Source organism: Bos grunniens, chromosome 12 (assembly GCF_055505025.1).
Source record: "Bos grunniens cultivar Pamir isolate PY7600 chromosome 12, Bosgru_T2T1.0, whole genome shotgun sequence".
Lineage (NCBI taxonomy): Eukaryota > Metazoa > Chordata > Mammalia > Artiodactyla > Bovidae > Bos > Bos grunniens.
This window is the reverse complement of record NC_141176.1, coordinates 44826897-44847518: the sequence shown is the minus strand read 5'-3', so window position 1 is coordinate 44847518 and position 20622 is coordinate 44826897. Positions and strand designations below refer to the sequence as shown.

At 38.0% G+C, this 20622-nt stretch overlaps 1 non-coding gene across 1 annotated transcript; it reads right to left on the bottom strand.

Annotated features, from left to right (window-relative positions):
* Window positions 1-18818: 18818 nt before the first annotated feature.
* Window positions 18819-18941, bottom strand: LOC147361730 (U6atac minor spliceosomal RNA). Its single transcript, XR_015138539.1, has one exon. It is a non-coding gene; the product is annotated as a U6atac minor spliceosomal RNA (small nuclear RNA).
* Window positions 18942-20622: the final 1681 nt, after the last annotated feature.

Genomic DNA, 20622 nt, shown 5'->3' with positions numbered 1-20622 from the left:
CCCACTTTAGTATTCTTGCCTGGAAAACCCCATGGACAGAAGAGCCTGGCAGTCTATGGTCCACAGGGTTGCAAATAATTGGGCAAGGCTGTATATTGTCACCCTGCTTATTTAACTTATATGCAGAGTACATTATGAGAAATGCTGGGCTGGAGGAAGCACAAGCTGGAATCAAGATTGCCAGGAGAAGCATCAATAGACTCAGATATGCAGATGACACCACCTTTATGGCAGAAAGTGAAGAAGAACTAAATAGCCTCTTGATGAAAGTGAAAGAGGAGAGTGAAAAAGTTGACTTAACCATCGCTTCATGGCAAATAGATGAGGAAACAGTGGAAACGGTTGCTGACTTTATTTTCTTGGGCTCCAAAATCACTGCTAATGGTGACTGCAGCCATGAAATTAAAAGACGCTTACTCCTTGGAAGGAAAGTTATGACCAACCTAGATAGTATATTGAAAAGCAAAGATATTACATTGCCAACAAAGGTCCATCTAGTCAAGGCTATAGTTTTTCCAGTAGTCATGTATGGATGTGAGAGTTGGACTATAAAGAAATTTGAGTGCCAAAGAATTGATGCTTTTGAACTGTGGTGTTGGAGAAGACTCTTGAGAGTCCCTTGGACTGCAAGGAGATCCAACCAGTCCATCCTAAAGGAGATCAGTCTTGGGTGTTCATTGGAAAGACTGATGTTGAAGTTGAAATTTCAATACTTTGGCCATCTGATGCAAAGAGCTGACTCATTGCAAAAGACCCTGATGCAGGGAAAGGTTGAGGGTAGAAGGAGAAGGGGACGACAGAGGATGAAATGGTTGGATGGTATCCCCGACTCAGTGGACATGGGTTTGGGTAGACTCCGGTAGTTGGTGATGGACAGGGAGGCCTGGCATGCTCAGGTTCATGGGTTCTCAAAGAGTCGGACATGGCTGAGCAACTGAACTGGAACTGGAAGAGACTTAGCACAAATGATTAATCAAGGTCAATTTATTACATATACTTGAGAATTTGTCTCCTAGGAAGATAAATAATTATAAACAAAATTACTTAGCATGTATCAATTTCATAAAATGGAAAAACAAATTTCTTACAGTTTAAATATTCAGAAATCTTTAATTTTATACTATATGGAATAAAAGTAAAATAATTTGAATATATGAAATAGTTTAGTGACTAAATTCCCATAAAATTCTGTGATCAATTTCCACATTACTTCTTAGACCAACTGGCATATGAAATATAAAATAGAATAAATTACTTGGAAAGTTTATTTAACTAAAATACATGCACTTGTGCACACACAAAAATGAATAAAAGATGACAAACTAGGTGATACAAACAAACGTTAACACTTTGTAAAGCAAGAGTATCTTCCCAAGAGTCTAGAGAACTGTAAAATGGGGTAGAAGACAGGAAACTTTCACAGCATTATAAAATAAAAACAAAGACAAAAATACAAAATATCTGACTAACTGAGGCTACATAGTCATCCTGTTTGGAGTGAGAAGGAACAACGGAAAAAATATAGAGCCCAGAACTGACTCGGTATTGAGATTGTTTTACTTGGATAAATGATATCTCTGGTCAGGCAAAGTAATTACAGGTACAGAAAGTAACAACGTCAACCTATTCCAGTATCCTTGCTTGGGAAATTCCATGGACAGAGGAACCTGGTGGGCTACAGTCCATGAGATCGCAAAGCATCAGACATGGCTTAGCAACTAAACAAGAAAGTTTTCTAAGCTTTGGTTTGCCAGTGTGGTACCTTGAGCAGGAGCAGCACCATCTTGTGCAAGGAAATTGTTTCAAAAGTTTCCACTTTGGATCATTCTCTTGACCATGTAGGAGGCTTGATAAAAAAAATTTGGAGTGATTCTCAGTTATCATTGCCTTTTCAGTCTTAGTGTCATGTTCACAATAGAAGATGTTAGGCTCACATTATTGAGACTAGGTTAGGTTCTTCTGTACTCTTATGTTGTTCCAGTCAGAGAAAAACCATCTGTTGGCTGGCTGGTCAATGGCTACCACGTACATTTAAAACTTTTCAGAAACTCTCGTTGTTTTTGTTCTTGTTGTTCAGTCACCCAGTCATGTCTGACTCTTTGCAACCCCATGAACTGCAGCACTCCAGGCCTCCCCATCCCTTGCCATCCCCAGAGTTTGCCCAAGTTCATGTCCATTGCATCAGTGATGCCATCCAGCCATGTCATCCTCTAATGCACTCTTTTTCTTATCCTCTCAATCTTTGCCAGCATCATGGACTCACTTTTCCACTGAGTCAGCTGTTCACATCAAATGACCAGAATACTGGAGTTTCAGCTTCAGCATCAGTTCTCCCAATGAGTATTCAGGGTTGGTTTCCCTTAAGTTTGACTGGTTTGATCTCCTTGCTGTCCAAGGGACTTTCAGGAGTCTTTTCCAACACCACAGTTCAAAGGCATCAGTTCTTTGACATTCTGCCTTCTTTACGGTCCAGCTCTCACAACTGTATGTGAACACAGGGAAGACAATAGCCTTGATTATACAGACTTTGTAGGCAGAGTAATGTCTCTGCTTTTCAACACACTGTCTAGGTTTTTCATAGTTTTCCTGCCAAGAAGCAGTCATCTTCTGATTTCATGAAAGCACTTACCATCTGCAGTGATTTTGGAGGCTAAGAAAAGGAAATCTGTCACTACTTCCACCTTTTCCCCTTTTATTTGCCATGAAGCAGTGGGGCCAGTTCCCATGAGCTTTATTATTATTATTATTATTAATATTTAGTTTTAAGCTGGCTCTTTCACTCTCCTTCTTCACCTTCATCAAGAGGCTCTTTAATTCCTCTTTGCTTTCTGTCATCAGAATGGTATCATCTGCATATGTGAAGTTTTTGGTATTTCTCCCACCTATCTTGATTCCAGCTTGTAACTCATCCAGACTGGCATTTTTCATGATGTGCTCAGCGTATAGGTTAAACAAACAGGGTGACAATAGACAGCCATTTTCTCATACTTGACAGTAAACATACTATTTTCTCAATCTTGAATCAATCAGCTTTTTCATACAGGGTTCTAAGTGTTGCTTCTTGACCCACATACAGGTTTCTAAGGAGACAGATAAGATGGTCTGGCATCCCCATCTTAAAGATTAAGAGCTTTTCCCAGCTTGTGATTATCCGCAGAGTCTAAGGCCTTAGGTAGTCAATGAAAGAGAGGTAGATGCTCTTCTGGAATTCCCTAGCTTTTTCTATGATCCAGCGAATGTTGGCAATTTGCTTTCTGGTTCCTCTTCTTTGTCTAAACCCATACTGGACATCTGAAAGTTCTTGGTTCACATAATGGTGAAGCCTAGCATTCGAGATTTTAAGCATGACCTTACTATCATGGAAAATGAGTGTAACTGCCTGATGGTTATTAAATTCTTTAGTACTACCCTTTTTGGGAATTGGGATGAGGACTGACCTTTTCCAGTCCTGTGGCCACTTCTGGGTCCTCCAGATTTGCTGACATATTGAATGCAACACCTTGATGGAATTAGGGAGATATTAATAATTATTAGCAACATAACAAAGCCCATGCTTTGGAGAGCACCCCTGAGCCAAAGTCCTCATGACTCAAATCAGCTAATATTTCCTATGACTGTATTTCTACTTCCCAGAAGTGTTTATGCAACCATTTTAAGGCACTGGAATTCAGGGAGTAGTGAGTGATGAGCAGAAAGAACCAAAGGACCACCAGCATCATAGCACACATTAATAATCAATCAAGTTGGATTCCTTTGCAATGGCTTTAGGTATGTGAACCTTGGTCTTATTTTTCTCAAGCCAAGGCAAGGAAAATATGGGGAAAAAAAACGAATTAGAAAGAGGACTTCTCTGGTGGTGCCGTGGCTAAAAACTCACTTGCCATGCAGGGGGACAGATTTGATCCCTCCTTTGGGAAGATTCTATATGTCTCAGAGAAACTAAGCCCAAGGGCCACAGCTACTGAGACTATGTGCTACAACTACTAAAGCCCACAGGCCTAGAGCCTGAGCTCCACAACAAGAGAAGCAACTGCAGTGAGAAGTCCACACACCACAATAAATTGTAGCCCTCATTTGCTGCAACTAGAAAAAGTCCGTGCAAAGCAAAGAAGACTCAGTACAGCCAAAATATACAAAATTATTTTTTAATCATAATGACCTTCATAGCTTTAGATTTAGATAAAAGATGGTCAGAAGTGGAAGAAAGAATAGAAATAAATGTTCTGGATCAGACATGATTGGAAGAAGTAGCCACTTCTACATCAGCTACTTCTCTTCCTAGTCAATTTGATTTTTTTTTTAGTGATTTTATTTTTTTTAATTTAAATGTATTTATTTTAATTAGAGGCTAATTACTTTACAATATTGTATTAGTTTTGAGGTTACTGAGCTTATATAGGATCAGATGTCATGTAGAATTACCTTCAATTGTGAAATTTTCACCCAGTATTTGATACCTTGTAATTTGGCATTGATGTCAATGGTCAAGAGAGTTTGGTATAGACTTTTCTACATATCTCAATTCTGCAAATGCATAACAGTAAAAGATTTAAAAATTCCCATTGGTAAAAATCTGATGAGAGTTAATTGCAATGGAATTGACAAGGAAATTTGGCTATTTCTATGACATACAACATTTTAAGATGATAGCTGAAATTATGACTCATAGACTTATCCCAGGACATATCAGATTTGTATGAATTTTATACAATCTCTGGAACACTTACATTAATAAAATATACCATACGAATAAAACTTAAGAAAGCCAAATATATATTCTTATTGGACAAGGCTTCCTTTGTAATTTAAACTATCAGATAATCCTAAATAATAGTACTACTTTTAAGTAGACATATTAAAAAGCATAATTACTGTTGAAAATTTACAGACTCTTGAAAATTTATTGACTTACATCACTTTAATTTATTTGTTTCAGAAATTATGCTTAGATTATACATGAAAGTTTTGTGAGTCATTAAATGGCTAACCATCATCTTTACCTACCTTTCTTGCTGACAAATTCTTTAACAGAGATAACATATGTGTTTATTTGACTCAGTAAACTTTGGTGGAATAACTTCTATGCTGCTGCTGCTGCTAAGTCGCTTCAGTCATGTCCGACTCTGTGTGACCCCATAGACAGCAGCCCACCAGGCTCCCCCGTCCCTGGGATTCTCCATGCAAGAACACTGGAGTGGGTTGCCATTTCCTTCTCCAATGCATGAAAGTGAAAATTGAAAATGAAGTCACTCAGTCGTGTCTGACTCCTAGCGACCCCATGTGAACCTTGGGGACTGCAGCCCACCAGGCTCCTCCATCCATGGGATTTTCCAGGCAAGAGTACTGGAGTGGGGTGCCATCTCCTTCTCTGAATAACTGTTATAGATCTGCATTATATTTAATATTGATAACTCTCAAATCATGCCTGCTTTAATTAAGACCAAAAACTGAAACTAATTTTTTCTCCTCCCAATTACCTTAGATTATAAGAACTTGAAAAACACTTGGGTTATTTTCTACATTTGGGGGAAAAATATGTGATTTATATGAACACTTAATCTTCTTTTCTTTTCATTTCTTTTTCCTTGGCTTGTGGAAATCATACTTCTTCAGGGATTGAACCCAGGTTCTGGGCAGTGAAAGCACAAAAGTCCTAACCACTGGACCACGGGGAAATTCCCTATAAATTCTTTGTATAATGCAAAGGTAGAAAAAAAATCACCATTATTAATGGCATAAATGCACATATATACATAAACATACAGACAGATGAAGAGATCTTAGCTTTCCTTTTAAAATTTTAGCTATGAGACGGGAGTGATACTAAACTCATTATCTTACAAAAGAATAGATGGATCCAAATTGTACTATGGCAGATGGAATAAATTAAAGCTACAACCTCTATAATCTACCCCCCCCAATTTTTTTTTTTTTTGCTTTTGATAAAATTGCCTCTCTGAAGTTTGTGTTTCAAACAGATGACCTCTAGTTCCTGGAAAAGGCTTGGAGAAACACTTGTATCCTGTTGACACAGATAAAGAAGGCAAGTTCCCCCAGGAAATATCTTTGTGTACTAAGTCCAGAATTCTTACAGTAGCTATGAATCTTTTGAGACAATGAGAGAAGTTTGTGGATTGACAAAATGGATGAGTAGGCTTTCTCTATTCTTGTGTAGACTCAAATTGTAAGACGATTTGTCCATGTTGTCCTCATTCATAGGACAATTATTGTTAATTCCCCCAAATTGGGTTGCAATCTAAATGAAGTGAAGGGAAGGACTCACCTTTCTAACCTCATTATCTTTAGATCAGGGAGAAGAACTTCATTTGCCATAGATATCATAAGATTTCTATATTCTGAATTTAGAGTCCTTTTTCTTGAAATATTCCTCTGTTTTATTACACAGTTTTATTAAGCTAATGGAAGAAATCTTTAAAAAGACAATCAATCAGTCAAACAGAGACAAACAATTTCTACTGGCTTTATTTATTTATTTATTTTTAATTTTATTTTATTTTTAAACTTTACAATATTGTATTAGTTTTGCCAAATATCGAAATGAATCCGCCACAGGTATACCTGTGTTCCCCATCCTGAACCCTCCTCCCTCCTCCCTCCCCATACCCTCCCTCTAGGTCGTCCCAGTGCACCAGCCCCAAGAATCCAGTATCGTGCATCGAACCTGGACTGGCGTGTATAATATCATGTATGAAATGAGTCGCCAGTCTACTGGCTTTAAATATCTGATTCCTTTGGCCATAAAATTACTTAAAAAAAATCCTTTAAAATACATTGTCAGATTTTAGCCAGGACAAATAAATATTACTGGCAGCAACCCCACAGACACAAAAGGCATCCCAATACAGGGTGCAAAGGATACTCCCCTCCCAAATTTCAGCACTTCTCCCAAAGAGAGTCAAAGGAATTAAAGACTTGGATAATTTCCTTAGAGCTGAAATCATTCATAAGACCTTATCTACAAATGGAGTGCAACCTATATTTTTGTCTGGTCTTATCTCAAAAGGTTTTTCCTGGTGGCTCAGTCAGTAAGAAATCCATATACAAGGCAGGAGATTTTGGTTAAGGAAGATCACCTGAAAAGGGAATTGGCAACCTGCAGCATTATTCTTGCCTGGAAAATTCCATGGACAGAGGAGCACGCCAGGTTAGAGTCTGATGGGCCACAAAGAGTCAGACACAACTGAGTAGCTAAGTACAGTTCAATTCAGTTCAGTTTCTCAGCAGTGTCCAATTCTTTGTGACCCCATGGACTGTGACACACCAGGCTACCATGATCAACACCAACTACTGGAACTTGTTCAAACTCATGTCCATCAAGTCAGTGATGTAATCCAACCATATGATTCTGTCATCCCTATCTCCTTCTGTCTTCAATCTTTCTCAGCATCAAGGTCTTTTCCAATGAGTCAGTTATTTGAATCAGATGGCCAAAGTATTGCAATTTCAGCTTCAGCATCAGTCCTTCCAATGAATGTTCAGGACTAATTTCCTTTAGGATTGACTGGTTGGATTTCCTTGCAGTCCAGGGGACTCTCAAGAGTCTTCTCCAACACCACAGCTCAAAAGCATCAGTTCTTTGGCACTCAACTTTCTTTATAGTCTCACATCCATACATGACTACTGGAAAAGCCACAACTTTGACCAGATGGGCTTTTGTTGGTAAAATAATGTCTCTGCTTTTTAACATGCTCTCTATATTGGTCATAGTATTTCTTCCAAGGAACAAAATTTCAATGTTGCTGTCACTATTTGCAGTGATTTTAGAGTCCAAGAAAATAAAGTCTGTCCCTGTTTCCATTTTTTCCCTATCTATTTTCCATGAAGTTATGGAACCAGACGCCATGATCTTCATTTTTCAAATGTTCAGTTTTAAGCCAACTTTTTCACTCTAATCTGTCACTATCATCAGAGGCCCTTTAGTTCCTCTTCACTTTCTGCTAAAAGAGGGGTGCCATCTGCATATCTGAGATTATTGATATTTCTCCCAGCAATCTTGATTCCCGCTTGTGCTTCATCCAGCCTGGCATTTCACATAATGTAGTCTACACATAAGTTAAATAAGCAGGAAAACAATACTCAGCCTTGAAGCACTCCTTTATGAATGATGAGCCAGTTCATTGTTCCATGTTCAGTTCTAACTGTTACTTCTTGATCTGCATACAGATTTCTCAGAAGATAGATTAGGTGGTCCAGTATTCCCCATCTCTTTAAGAATTTTCTGTTTTGTTGTGATCCACATAGTCAAAGGCTTTAGCATAGTCAGTGAAGCAGAAACAGAGGTTTTTCTGGAATTCTCTTGTTTTTTCTATGATCCAACCAAGGTTGGCAATTTGATCTCTGGTTTCTCTGCCTTTTCTAAATCCGGTTTGTATGTCTGGAATTTCTAAGTTCACATACTGTTGAAGCCTAGCTTGGAATATTTTAAGCAATACTTCGCCAGCATGTGAGATGAGTGCAACTGTGTGGAAGTTTGAACTTTCTTTGGCACTAGCTTTCTTTGGGACTGGAAGGAAAACTGACCTTTGCCAGTCCTGTGGCCATTGCTGAGTTTTCCAAATTTGGTGTCATATTGAGTGCAGGCCTTTAAAAGCAAATCTTTTAGAATTTGAAACAGTTTAGCTGGAATTCCATCACCTCCACCACCTCTGTTCATAGTGATGCTTCCTAAGGACTATTTGACTTTGTACTCCAAAATGTCTGACACTAGGTGAGTGATCACACCATCATGCTTATCTGGGTCATTAAGATCTTTTTTTGGTATAGTTTTTTGTATTCTTAGTACCTCTTCTTAATATATTCTGCCTCTGTTAGGTCCATAACATTTCTGTCCATAATTGTGCTCATCTTTGAATGAAATGTTCCCTTGGTATCTATAATTTCTTGAAGAGATCTCTGTCTTTCCCATTCTATTGTTTTCCTCTATTTCTTTGCATTGAGAGAAAGGCTTTCTTATCTCTCCTTGTTATTCTTTGCAACTCTACATTCAGATGGATATATCTTTCCTTTTCTTCTTTGTCTTTCATTTCTCTTCTTTGCTCAGGTATTTGTAAGAGCTCTTCAGACAATTTTGCTTTTTGACATTTATTTTTCTTGGGAATGGTTTTGATCAACACCTCCTGTACCATGTTAGAACCTCTGTCCATAGTTCTTCAGGCACTCTGTCTATCAGATCTAATCCCTTGATCTATTTGTCACATCCACTGTATAATCACAAGGGATTTGACTTAGGTCATAGCTGAATGGCCTAGTGGTTTTTCCTACTTTCTTCAATTTAAGTTTGAATTTTGCAATAAAGAGTTCATGATATGAGCCACAGTCAGCTCCCAGTCTTGTTTTTACTGACTGTATAGAGCTTCTCAATCTCTGGCTGTAAAGAATACAAGCAACCTGATTTCAGTGTTGGCCATCTGGTGATGTCCATTTGTAGAGTCTTCTCGTGTTGTTGGGAGAGGATGTTTGCTATGACCGGTGTTATCTTGGAAAAACTCTGTTAACCTTTACCCTGCTTCATTTTGTACTCCAAGGCCAAATTTGCCTGTTATCCAGGTATTTCTTTACTTCCTACTTTTGAATTTCCAGTGCCCCAAAATGAAACAGTCATCTTCTTTGGGTGTTAGTTCTAAAACTTGTAGGTATTCATAGAACCGTTCAACTTCAGCTTCTTCAGCATTGCTGGTCAGGGCATAGACTTGGAATACTGTGATACTGAATGGTTTGTCTTGGAAACAAACAGATCATTCTGTCATTACACCCAAGTACTGCATTTTGGATTCTTTTGTTGACTATGATGGCTATTCCATTTCTTCTAAGGGATTCTTGCCCTCAGTAGTAGATATAAAGGTAATCTAATTTAATGTGCCCATTCCAGTCCATTTTAGTTCACTGATTCCTAAAATGTTGATGTTCACTCTTGCCATCTCCTGTTTGGCCACTACCAATTCTCTTTGATTCATGGATGTAAATCAAGTTTTATATGGTTTATGAACTTGATTCATTCCAGTTTCTTATGCAATATTCTTTCCAGCAGCTGACTTTACTTCAATCACCAGTCACATCCACAACTGGGCATTGTTTTATCTTTGGCTCCATCTCCTTATTCTTTCTAGAGTTGTATGAGCACAGCACATAGCAATTTACCAGAGAATCCTTGTGTCCCATCAACCTTTGTAAGGGTCTTTCTTTGAGGGTGAATATGGAGGCATTTCAGTTTTTGTGATAGGATTTGACAAATTCCTTGAGAACACTTTTTTCCAGTGTCCTGGTTTATTGCAAACCAGTCACTGATTTCTTGACTACTGTTCTGATTTTGGAGCTTTGAGAAGGATGGACCTGAGGAGGCCTGGGTGTTTTCTTAGGTCTCTAACTTCAGAGGTATTGCAGTTGCTATCCAATAACTTGGTGGATTTTTAATGGTCTATGGTTTCTTCAGAGTAGAAAGGCAATTAAGATATAGGATAATTAGAGTGAGAGTACTGAGTGTCTGTTTTAGAATCTTTTATTTTAGGTACTTCTTGTGTCTATTTTAGATACTTCTTGTGTCAGGTCATGAACTCCATATTGCAGACCTCAGACTTAAATTGAAGAAAGTGCAGAAAACCACTAGACCATTCATGTATAACCTAAATCAAATCCTTTATGATTATACAGTAGAAGTGACAAATAGATTCAAGGGATTAGATCTGATAGACAGAGTGCCTGAAGAATTATGGATGGAGGTTTGTGGCATTATACATGAGGCAGTGATCAAGACCATTCCCAAGAAAAAGAAATGCAAAAAAGGCAAAACGGTTGTCTGAGGAGGCCTCACAAATAGCTGAAAAGAAGAGAAGCAAAAAGCAAAGGAGAAAAGGAAAGATATACTCTTTTGAATGTAGAGTTCCAAAGAGTAGCAAGGAGAGATACAAAAGCCTTCTTCAGGGATAAATGGAAAGAAATAGAAGAAAACAATAGAATGGGAGAGACTAGAGATCTCTTCAAGAAAATTAGAGATACCAAGGGAACATTTCATGCAATAAGCACAATAAAGCAGAAACGGTATGGACCTAACAGAAGCAGAAGATATTAAGAAAAGGTGGCAGAATACACAGAACTATATGAAAAAGATCTTAATGACACCGATAAGCACGATGGTGTGATCACTCACCTGGAGCCAAACATCCTGGAATGCAAAGTCAACTGGATCTTAGGAAGCATCACTACAAACAAATCTAAGGGATGTGATGGAATTCCAGTTGCTGCTGATGCTAAGTCACTTCAGTCATTTCCGACTCTGTGCGACTCCATAGACAGTAGCCCACCAGGCTTCCCTGTCCCTGGGATTCTCCAGGTAAAAACAACGGAGTGGGTTGACATTTCCTTCTCCAATGCATGAAAGTGAAAAGTGAAGGTGAAGTCACTCAGTCACGTCTGACTCTTTGCAACACCATGGACTGTAGCCTATCAGGCTCCTCCATCCATGGGATTTTCCAAGCAAGAGTACTGGAGTGGATTGTCATTTCCTTCTCCAGAATTCCAGTTGAGCTATTTTAAATCCTAAAAGATGAGGTCGTTAAAGTGCTGCACACAATATTCCAGCACATTTGGAAAACACAGCAGTGGTCACAGGACTGGAAAAGGTCAGTTTTCATTCCAATCTCAAAGAAAGGTAATGCCAAATAATATTCAAACTACTGCACATTTGCACTCATCTTACACGCTAGCAAAGTAATGCTCAAAATTCTCCAAGCCAAAAATTTCAACAATACGTCAACTGTGAACTTCCAGTTATATAAGGTGGATTTAGCAAAGGCAGAGGAACCAGAGATCAAATTGCCAACATCCGTTGGATCATCGAAAAAGCAAGAGGGTTCCAGAAAAACATCTGCTTCAAAGCCTTTGACTGTGTCCATTCAGTTTGGTTCTGTTGAGTAGCTCAGTCATGTCTGACTCTTTGCAACTCCATGAACCACAGCACGCCAGTCTTCCCTGTCCATCAACAACTCCTGGAGTCCACCCAAACCCATGTGTGTGTATCACAACAAACTGGAAAATTCTTCAAGAGATGGAAAAATCAGACCACCTTACCTGCCTCCTGAGAAATATTTATGCAGATCAAGAAGCAACAGTTAGAACTGAACATGGAACAACGGACTGGTTCAAAGTCGGGAAAGGAGTATGTCAAGGCTGTATATTGTCACCCAGCTTATTTAATTTATATCCATAGTACATCATGTGAAATGTGGGGGTGGATGAATCACAAGCTGAAATCAAGATTGCCAGGAGAAATATCAATAACCTCATATATGCAGATGACACCATCCTTATGGCAGAAAGCGAAGAAGAACTAAGGAGCCTCTTGATGAAAGTAAAAGAGGTGAGTGAAAAAGTTGACTTAAAACTCAGCATTCAAAAATACAAAGATCATTAAATGAAGACCCATCACTTCATGGCAAATAGATGGGCAAATAATGGAAATGGGGACAGACTTAATTATTTTGGGCTTCAACATCACTGCAAATGGTGACTTAAGCCATGTAATTAAAAGTTGCTTGCTCCTTGGAAGAAAAGGTATGACCAAACTAGACAGCATATTAAAAAGTAGAGACATTGCTTTGCCAACAAATGTCCATCTAGTCAAAGCTATGATTTTTCCAGTAATTATGTATGGAGATTTGGACCATAAAGAAAGATGAACAGTGAAGAATTGCTGCTTTTGAATTGTGGTGTTGGTGAAGACTCTTGAGAGATCCTTGGACTGCAAGAAAATCCAACCAGTCCATCCTAAAGGAAATCAGTCTTGAATATTCTTTGGAAGGATGATGGGGAAAGTGAAACTCCATTACTTTGACCACCGATGGGAAGAACTGACTCATTGGGAAAGACCCTGATGCTGGGAAAGTTTAAAGGCAGGAGGAAAAGGGGACAACAGAGGATGAGATGGTTGGATGGCATCACTGACTCAACGGACATGAGTTTGAGCTGTTTCTGGGTGTTGATGGTGGACAAGGAAGCCTAGTGTGCTGCAGTTCAAGTGCTTGCAAAGAGTCAGACATGAATGAGCAACTGAACTGAACTATGCATTTAAGTTTTTCATTAGCATTTTCCAATGTATCTTTCAATAAGGCTATACTGGAAACTTGAACCCTTTGGAGTGGTCTGCATAACAATTAAAATAAGTATCCTATTCTGTTTATTAAGCCTGGGAATCCTTGCTTTTAAGTGCAATTTAATGGATGATCTTGTCTAACTAGTATCTAAGATTTTGCCATTTTTATAAGTATTTATAGCTTTTAGGACCACAGTTTTTAGACATAAAATAAATAGCATGTGTCAAAAGATGATGAACTTAATTCTTTAAAACTTCAGGTTTCCAATTTTTTTTTCAGCTTTGTGTTTCTCAGGACCAAACTAATACCTAAGAGGATCTGCCACTTAGTTGACTTTGTTGTGGATTTGTGGTATTTAAGGCAATGGCAACCCACTCCAGTACTCTTGCCTGGAAAATCCCATGGACGGAGGAGCCTGGTAGGCTGCAGTCCATGGGGTCGCAAAGAGTCGGACATGACTGAAGCGACTAAGCAGCAGCAGCAGCAGCAGAGTGTATCTCATTACACGAAAACTTTCTTGAGATTGTCAGGTGACCTAGTTTTAATTTAACCCATTTTATGAGCAACCTTATTATGGCCTTGGAGACTTAGAGTTAAGTCTAATATGTCGGTCATACTATTTTAAACATTATGTGACTGCAGCCATGAAATTAAAAGACGCTTACTCCTTGGAAGGAAAGTTATGACCAACCTAGATAGCATATTCAAAAGCAGAGACATTACTTTGCCAACAAAGGTTCATCTAGTCAAGGCTGTGGTTTTTCCTGTGGTCATGTATGCATGTGAGAGTTGGACTGTGAAGAAGGCTGAGTGCCGAAGAATTGATGCTTTTGAACTGTGATATGGGAGAAGACTCTTGAGAGTCCCTTGGACTGCAAGGAGATCCAACCAGTTCATTCTGAAGGAGATCAGCCCTGGGATTTCTTTGGAAGGAATGATGCTAAAGCTGAGACTCCAGTACTTTGGCCACCTCATGCAAAGAGTTGACTCATTGGAAAAGACTCTGATGCTGGGAGGGATTGGGGGCAGGAGGAGGAGGGGACGACAGAGGGTGAGATGGCTGGATGGCATCACTGACTCGATGGACATGAGTCTGGGTGAACTCCGGGAGTTGGTGATGGACAGGGAGGCCTGGCGTGCTGTGATTCATGGGGTCGCAAAGAGTCGGACACGACTGAGCGACTGATCTGATCTGATCTGATGTGATAATGTTATATAGCATGCTGCTACTGCTAAGTTGCGTCAGTTGTATCCGACTCTGTGCAACCCCATAGACAGCAGCCCAGCAGGCTTCCCCGTCCCTGGGATTCTCCAAGCAAGAACACTGGAGTGGGTTGCCATTTCCTTCTCCAATACATGAAAGTGAAAAGTGAAAGTGAAGTCGCTCAGTCGTGTCTGACTCTAGCGACCCCATGGACTGTGGCCTACCAGGCTCCTCCGTCCATGGGATTTTCCAGGCAAAAGTACTGGAGTGGGGTGCCATTGCCTTCTCCGGTTATATAGCATATTATCATTATTTATATATTATATAGCACTATATATGTAATATATAACATTTTAAAATAAATTTTGCTTGAAATGAAGGTGTGGATGAAAGGGGAGTGAAGCTCAGTTATGAGAATGACTATAGCCACTGTTAATATAAAAAAATTGAGTGAACTCAGAGAAGTACCAGGTACATTGTCTGTGCTTCTTTTTGTTCCCCAGGCCACAATACTCAGCTTTGTATCTCATCTCATTTGTCATCAATTGTGATGTCAAAAATGAGTAAAGAAGACAATTTAGGTAGTATCAACAAACTTTATTTGGCACCTCAAGAAGTACACAGTTTCTGTTATCAAGGAACTAGAGAACTGAAAAATGGAGCAGAAAGAGAGACGCATGTAGAGAATAAAGAGTAAAAAGAAGAAAAAAAAAGATAAAAGTATAGAATATCTGATTGGCTGAGGCTACAAAGTCAATCTTTTTTAGGGGAAAAAAGGTACAAGAAAAATGTTTAGACATATCTGACTCCACGTTTGGGGATTGGCAGACTGAATAGACTGTATTTCTGGTCCAGGGGAGCACTTACAGGGACAAAAATTATCTAAGTTAAGAGAAGTGTGTGACAGACAATGAGATGGTTGGATGGCATCACTGACTCAATGGACCTGAGTTTGGACAAACTCTGGAAGATATTGAAGGACAAGGAAGTCTGGCATGCCGCAGTTCATGGGGTCACAGAGAGTCAGACACATCTGAGTGAACAACAACAAAGAAAGCAATTTCATGAAATGTGCACACATATGTCTTCACACATTTTGCTTTTGAAAGAGAAGTAAAAGAGTAAGTGAAGAGTTCAATTTCGTTATAGGTAGTAAGAAATAATTCTTTTATATTACATGAACCAGGCAATATATCAGGAAAATATAAAAATCAATGATCTAATTTCTATGTATATAGTTAGTGAAATCAATTCAATATTGTTAGTTAAAATATGACAATATTTGAAAATATGCAACCTATATATTATATTGACAGGGATAATCAAAATCATAAGACAAGTAGATATAGAGCAAGACTTAAACAGAGTTTAAAATAGCATAGGAGAGTATTTATGTAAGGGAGAGAAACAGGAAAATAGGGACTGCAAGAATTGACAAGATACTTGATTTTTTTCTTTCCTGGTAGCACAATATAAGACAGAAAGTTAAAACTGGATTTTTTTCCAGTCTCAGTTTTGGTTAATGCCTCAAAAGTCAAAAAAATTTAACAAATGCAAAATACAATCAGATCCTAAACTAAAGAAATTTCTGTGTACTAAAGGCATATTTAGTTGTGAAGTGGGTTCTGTGACTTCTGGTCTGCATAAGAATCAGAAGTTGAAAAATCCAGTTGGGAGAACGAATTTCAGATTCAGTACTTCAGGCTTCAGTACTCTTCTTGGAATGGAGAAAGGTGCTTCTTCTTTCCCAGGTGGCCCAATGGTAAGGAATCTGCCTGTATGGTTTGATCCCTGGGTTGGGAAGATTCCCTGGAGAAGGAAATGACACCTACTCCAGTATTCTTGCCTGGGAAATCCCATGGAAGAGGAACCTGGTGTGCTACAGTCCATGGGGTCACAAAAGAATCAGATAGGACTTTGTGACTAAGCAAAAACAAGCTTAAAAAAATATAGGAAAGTTTAAATTTTAAGATATCCACATAGTTTGCTATGTGTTTTCTGAAGTTCAAAGGAAACTGAGATACTATTTGACTCGTGTGAAGAGAAGTCTTACTATAAAAGTTGGAGATGGGACTGCCATTTTCTGGCAATGGAGAGAAGACCCTAAGGATGGTAAGTCTGTATTCTATAACAAGTATATTTCTCATAGACTACACAAAATTGAACAAGTATATCTTTCTAGGATTAGCCTAAAGGATATCTAAAGGACTTCTCAGTTTTAAAGATGGACAGATTTCTAGAGGTCTAAGGTATAAGGGGATAGCAGAAAGTTGTCAGCCACAGGAAGCACTGTGCTATAATATCAGGTAATTTACCACTCAATCAAAATTGAAAAGCACAACTAATATACTTGCCATGAAGAGGGTACCAGCACCAAAACACATATCCATCAGTCAGATAATAACTGTCCAGCATATATTGTTCCTTGTTCTCCCAAACTCCATCTGTTTTCAATCCAGAGGAGTCCAAAATAACAGATGCAGATTTGGCTAGGAGAAGATGAGAAGAAGGGAAAACAGATAACCTTTTCCAAATGTAAGCTTTATGACTAAAAGCAGAACTGAATTGGAATTGGGAAGAAACTTTGAATTTTAAAATAAAGTTTTAACACTAAAAATGAATTATTTAATTACCAAAGTAAAATTCTGCTTGTAATTGACATGGGCTAGAAAAGCAATGAGACCTGATAAAGATTTCATTGAAAGTCCCAAAAGGGAAAAAAAAAAATCTAGAACATAGACTTTATGTATGTAAATATAAGAGTTAGGTAAAGACAAGTAGGAACATTTTAAGAGAACTTATTGTCTGTGTGAAATCACTTAGAGAAAAGAACCAGAAGCTTCAGGAAAATTTTTATGGATGAAGCAAGTGCAGAAATGGTGAAAAAAAGTGACAAAAGATGATGGAGATTAAAAAGTAAGAAAGAGTCAAATCATTAAAGATTCGTAGGTCAAGATAAAGATTCTGAAATTTATGCTAAGTGCAAAAGATGACAGCCATTGAAGAGTTTTAAACTGCTGAGTGAAATGATCAATCAATGTCACATTTACTCATTTTAATTCAGTAATATCTCTCAGAGTGGTTCCATATTCTCCCTTCCTGTGGCCACTACTCCCACAGTTCTAATAAATTCACTAATCCCAGAACCTATTACTTCTCACCTGAACTATTATAGGAGACTTTTAAAAGACCTCTCAAATTTATATTCTTGTTAAAGTACAACTTTGATCATCTCTATTTCCTATTCAGTAAGTCTTCATTAGCTAAAGGATGTGTTACCTATTCTTTGACTTGACATTCAAAGCTCTCTGTTTTGGGTTCCTGTCTAGTTTTAAATCACAACTTAGCTACCAACTTGAACTCTTCCACATTTGCTATATTCTTGCAATTATTCCTTCCCATCATTTTCCTCAAGCAGTTTCCTGTGCTCTTACACTATTCTTCTCTGTGGGGTCAAATTCTCTCTTTGCACAAAAATGTAATCCTAATACTGCTTCTGGTGTCCACAAAATCTTCTTTGACCAACTCAAGCCAGATTCTGTGTCCTTCCCCCTCTTTGTGTTATAATTTAATTAATTAATCAGGAAAATATGTATACAGAGTTGTCAAATGGAACGCCTTCTGCTAGGCATCTCTCTCTCTCATTTCTAAAGTAGGATACATAAGATAAGTTTTGGCACATATGACACTAAAAAACATAATGCTTTATCGAAATGAAAGATGTATCATGCAATGGTATAACTTGATAATCCCTACAGTAGAATTTTATACTGTCTGTGTGAACTCACAAGGCAAACTCTAAGTATCTCCAGGAGGGATCGGAGATGGCTTTATGAAGGAGGTATGCCTAGGCTTTGATGAAGATAAGAGTTTGTAGACCAAATGGGTCAAAGGCATTTCAGACAGAAAGAATGTCTGTTTATGCATTAGCACCTGTGGAATACATATACCTGACAGTGAAAACTGAGTCTACCTCCTTACATTTTCAGTTTCCAAGTTTCATATCCTACACAGAATAAGCAAGAATATCTTTTCTGTCCAACCCCTTCAACTACAGATAGTGAAAACTGGGCAGCTCACAGAGCCTTCCCTGACATAACCTATCATATATCCTTAGGCAACTGTCACCATTGTGGTTCCAAACAAGGTTCATCATTGTTTTCATAAAACCCTCAGCACACACTTTCCCAAAACAGAGAAGATATTGAGGGGAACACTTCCTCCACCCCTGATATTTTCCTCCTTGGGCAGAGTCACACATTAACATTGTAGTCTGACCCTTGTCTGTCAGCTCCTTGACTCATTGCATGTGAAAGTGTTAGTCACTCTGTCATGTCTGACTCTTTGTGACCCCATGAAGTACAGCCTTCCAGGCTCCTCTATCATGGAATTCTCCTAGCAAAAATACTAGAGGGGGTAGCCATTTCCTTCTTCCTGACCCAAGGATCAAACCTGGGTCTCCTGCGTAGTAGGCAGATTCTTAACCATCTGAGCCATGAGGGAAGCCCAAACAGTGGTTAGATGCCACAAAGTAGTTGGCATTGTCTTAACTGTATGCATGTTGTCAGGCCTGAGAGCCTTGTCGATCCTTGTCAAGGGGAGTGCTATCCTTCTCTCCTTTCATATAACACTCATGGCATAGCAGGAGTGAATTTACTATAGCTGAGTCTGGGAAAAGAAGCCAGGCAGTATGACTCTGTCCTTTCAAATCTTCTTTTTCTTGGAAACTTATCTGAGCATGCCAAAATTCATTCTTCTCTGTTCCTTTACATCAAGGGAAGACAAGGCAGCCCCAGAAAGCTGACTATGAGTGGGTGAAAAAGTTGATTTAATTCAGGAATTCCAAATCAGTAAGTCTGTTTCTTTCTTTCTCATTTTCTTCTTTCCTTCCATCCTTCCATGCTTCTTCCCTTCCTTTTCTGCCTGTCTGTTTTTATCACTCACATAAGTAAAATTCTCCCAAAGCACCCCCCTCAAGTGTCTTGTTTTTAATGTGCCTTAGACCCTCACTGATACCCACAGTGATTGTTTTCATTGAAATAAATAATTATTTCCTGTGTGCCAATTTGGTGAGATAATATCTCCCAGTTTTAGAAAAAAGTTCCAGTTTTTTCCCCAAACGGCCTGTATATGATCCTAGAATGCCTATGGATAATCCATTATGGGTTATGACAATAATGACATAGTAAATATCTATTTCAAGTGAATGTCTCCTGGCTGTTAGGCTATATTGATCACAAGTTTGTGAAATCAATATTTCTATAGATATTGTTTTATTGTGTATAAACAAAAGATGCTAGGAAAAAAATCTTCTTTAATCCTGCTTTATTGATTTTAGTTTCTATGTTTAATATTAATTAGTACCAATGTCTAACTAAGCATAATTTAATGATGTGCAATTTCACCAAAGTTGTATTTAATACAAAGATTCAAAATAAGAATATAATTTAATGTTATCACAATACCTGTGCTGCTGTTGTTGAGTCGCTAAGTCTTGTCTGACTCTTTGCAGACTTCATGGACTTCTCTGTCCATGGGATTTCCCAGGCAAGAATACTGGAGTGGTTTGCCATTTCATTCTCCAGGGAATCTTTCTGATCCAGGGATTGAATCTATATCTTTGCTTGGCAGGCAGATTCTTTACCATTGAGCCACTGGGAAGCCTATCCCAATATATTTTTAGATGAAATGTAATGATTTAAAAAAATTTTTAAATTATTACAAAACATTGATATTAAATTCCACTGAATTATTCATTCAGTGACATAGGGATTAAGCGAAATGTCCCTACTTCAGACATATAAATAGTGTGAGGATTTTTTATATTTTTGAAGGAAGGTATCTGATGAAAATGTGTTTATTAGTTGAGATGAAAATTAAGTGTTTCTATCAAAAACAAGATTCCGACTTGTGTAATTCTGAGACAGAAATTCTAGAACTGTACCCTATAATGTCTTCAACAAAATCAGTTCTGCTTAAAGTCATTTTTAAGTTAAATTTAAAAAATAAATGCCTAAAACATCTTAAAAATTCAAACTATGCACAGTATGATAAATATTTCTAAAGACTTATAAACAATCCAACTTGGTGTAACAAAAAAAAATTAATCACTTTAGTTTTATCTTTTTATAAATTTTCTACATATGTACAATCACATATAGATAATACATATGTATATGATACAATTCACTTAAAGATATTTCTGTGTTAGCATTAAATATATATTTTTGCTATGCATATTTTATAGGCCTTTTTGAAACTATTTTCTCTATTCATAGAATTAAATATTACACAGGCACTCTGTCTATGTGT